This window comes from Vulpes vulpes, chromosome 6, assembly GCF_048418805.1.
Source record: "Vulpes vulpes isolate BD-2025 chromosome 6, VulVul3, whole genome shotgun sequence".
Classification (NCBI taxonomy): domain Eukaryota; kingdom Metazoa; phylum Chordata; class Mammalia; order Carnivora; family Canidae; genus Vulpes; species Vulpes vulpes.
This window is the reverse complement of record NC_132785.1, coordinates 65,662,526-65,665,892: the sequence shown is the minus strand read 5'-3', so window position 1 is coordinate 65,665,892 and position 3,367 is coordinate 65,662,526.

Below are 3,367 nucleotides of genomic sequence, written 5' to 3'. Positions count from 1 at the left end.
AATAGGGAGGAAGGTAGAGGAAGGAGAAAAAGGAAATTGGTTCGAATATTCAAATACACACAGGACAGAGCAAGGAAGAAAATATGGACAGAGAGTGGCCTCATTATTTCTGAAATTGGCCCTTGACCGGAGCTATACCTATTCCAGTCTCTTGCCCTCAGCCAATACAGGTGAAAGAGAAGTTGAATGTTAGTGAACCTGAGCCTTGGGAACACCGTGGAACTATCACACTAGCCCTAGACTACCTACCTCTCAAATTCTAACTCCAAGAGTGAAAACTAGAAATGCTTCATTTATTTACTCCTCTGATTTTGGGTGCAACTGATACAGGACTTCTCCAGGTCCAGATTCTCCTCTGTTCTGCTGATGGTAGAATGCCCAGAGTAAGGTTGCCATCTTTAGCAAATAAAAATGCAGGACTCCCAGATAAATCTGAATTTCAGATAAACAATTTATCTTATTTTGTCTCATTTCATATTGAGATATAACTTATACCAAAATAAATGGTTTCTTGTTCATCTGAAATACAAATTTAACTGGGTATTCTGTATTATTTAAAAGACTTTTATTTATTTGTTTGTTTGTTTGTTTGTTTGTTTGTTTGATAGAGACAGAGAACACAAGCAAAAGGAGTGGCAGTCAGGACAGGGAGAAGCAGCTTGATGCACGGGGAACCCAACACAGGGCTGAATCCTGGGATCATGACATGAGCCGAAGGCAGACGCTCAACCACTGAGCCACCAGGTGCCCCTTTGTATTTTTTTTAAAGATTCATTTATTTATTTGAGAGAGAGAGAACGTGAGTGTGATCAGGGGAAGGGGCAGAGGGAGAGAGAGAGAAAGTGAGAGAGAGAGAATCCTCAAGCAGACTTCCTGCTGAGCACAGAGCCTGATGCAGGGCTCTATTTCAGGACCTTTAGATCATGACCCAAGCAGAAACCAAGAATCAGGGATCCCTGGGTGGCTCAATGGTTGAGCATCTGCCTTTGGCTCAGGGTGTGATCCCAGTCCTGGGATCAAGTCCCGCATAGGGCTCCCTGTGAGGAGCCTGCTTCTCCCTATGTCTGTGTCTCTGCCTCTTTCTATCTTTCTGTGTTTCTCATGAATAAATAAAATCTTAAAAGAAAAAAAAGAAATAAGAAAGAAAGAAAGAAAGAAAGAAAGAAAGAAAGAAAGAAAGAGAAAGAAAGAAGGAAGAAAGAAAAAAAGAAAGGAAAGAAAGAAGAAAGGAAGAAAGAAAGAAAGAAAGAAAGAAAGAAAGAAAGAAAGAAAGAAAGAAACCAAGAGTCAGCCCCTCAACCAACTGAGCCACCCAGGCACCCCTGGGCATTCTATATTTTATCTGGCAGATAAAGAGAATGAAAAATTAGTACAGGGATTCATCAGACGTTACAGATAGGTGTAAATATAACTATCCTACAGAGAATCAGAGCTTGGGGCAACTGAGGACCTAACCAATACTTACTAAGGAAGAGATGCCCCCAGTCACAAGCTCAAGCTAAGACCAAGGGCATGGTAGGATGATTTAGGGAAGGTATGTTTTCCCTGTGATTCCTTATCTCTGAATTAAATGGCTTCTGAATCTCCAAAAGAGTGGCGCCTGGGTGGCTCAGTCAGTTAAGCATCTGCCTTTGACTCAAGTCATGATCCTGAGGTCCTGGGAGAAAGCTCCATGTCAGGCTCCCTGCTCAGCATGGAATCTGCTTCTCCCTCTTCCTCTGCAGCTCCTCATGATTGTTTCTCTCCCTCTCTCTCTCCCTCTCTCTCTCAAATAAATAAATAAAATATAATAAATCTTCAAGAGAAATGACACTCTGCCTGTTATCCATCTCTTCCCTGGACTCACTACTCCTCCAACCTGGGGAAAACAATAGATATGTACTTGAGACCTAGTTACGACAGTTATGAGTTATATGATCTTGTTCATGTTAATGTGTCTGAGCCTCAATCCTACATTTGTAAAGTGACAGTAATGGTACTTCTTGGGGGGGGGGGGGGAGGTCCCTGGGTGGCTCAGCAGTTTAGCCCCTGCCTTTGGCCCAGGGCGTGATCCTGGAGACCCGGGATCGAGTCCCACGTCAGGCTCCCTGCATGGAGCCTGCTTCTCCTTCTGCCTGTGTCTCTGCCTCTTTCTATCTTTCTGTGTCTCTCATGAATAAATAAACAAAATCTTTTTTTAAAAAGTACTTCTTGGGGTTACTGTGGAATAAAAGAGTAAAACCTCAGATACTGACATCTGTATACATTCTATTCCAGAAAAATAAGTTTGAATTATAATATGGGAGTAGAAAAGCCCAGGCTCCCAGAGCAAACCACTCTTCTACATGTACATCCCCACTAGTGGGACTCTGTTTCTCTTTGGCGGTAGAGCAGAGAGGGCTCTGGATTTGGAATCAGGAAAATCTATTTCTGAACATAATACTCAATAGCCAATCCATAAAACTGAGCTAATAATATCCATTTCACAGACACATTATGTAAATATATCTAAGAGTTGGGACAATAAATGATGCATAGGCTCTCAAAAAATGCTAATCCCAAGCCATTTACTCTTGTGATGATGTGTGTAAAGTCCTACCATAGGTTACGTTCCCTTCCTTCATCTACTCTCCAAGGATCTTTCTTATGCCAGTGAACATTGGTTCAGAAGAAGCAAGAGATCCAGATCAATGTTTTTAAAATTGCAGGTAATCATATCTGATAAAGGGCTAGTTTCCAAAATCTATAAAGAACTTATTAAACTCAACACCAAAGAAACAAACAATCCAATCATGAAGTGGGCAAAAGACATGAAGAGAAATATCACTGAGGAAGACATAGACATGGCCAACATGCACATGAGAAAATGCTCCGCATCACTTGCCATCAGGGAAATACAAATCAAAACCACAATGAGACACCACCTCACACCAGTGAGAATGGGGAAAATTAACAAGGCAGGAAACCACAAATGTTGGAGAGGATGCGGAGAAAAGGGAACCCTCTTGCACTGTTGGTGGGAATGTGAACTGGTGCAGCCACTCTGGAAAACTGTGTGGAGGTTCCTCAAAGAGTTAAAAATAGACCTGCCCTATGACCCAGCAATTGCACTGCTGGGGATTTACCCCAAAGATACAGATGCAGTGAAACGCCGGGACACCTGTACCCTGATGTTTCTAGCAGCAATGTCCACAATAGTCAAACTGTGGAAGGAGCCTCGGTGTCCATCGAGACATGAATGGATAAAGAAGATGTGGTTTATGTATACAATGGAATATTCCTCAGCCATTAGAAAGGACAAATACCCACCATTTGCTTCGACGTGGATGGACCTGGAAGGTATTATGCTGAGTGAAATAAGTCAATGAAGAAGGACAAACATTATATG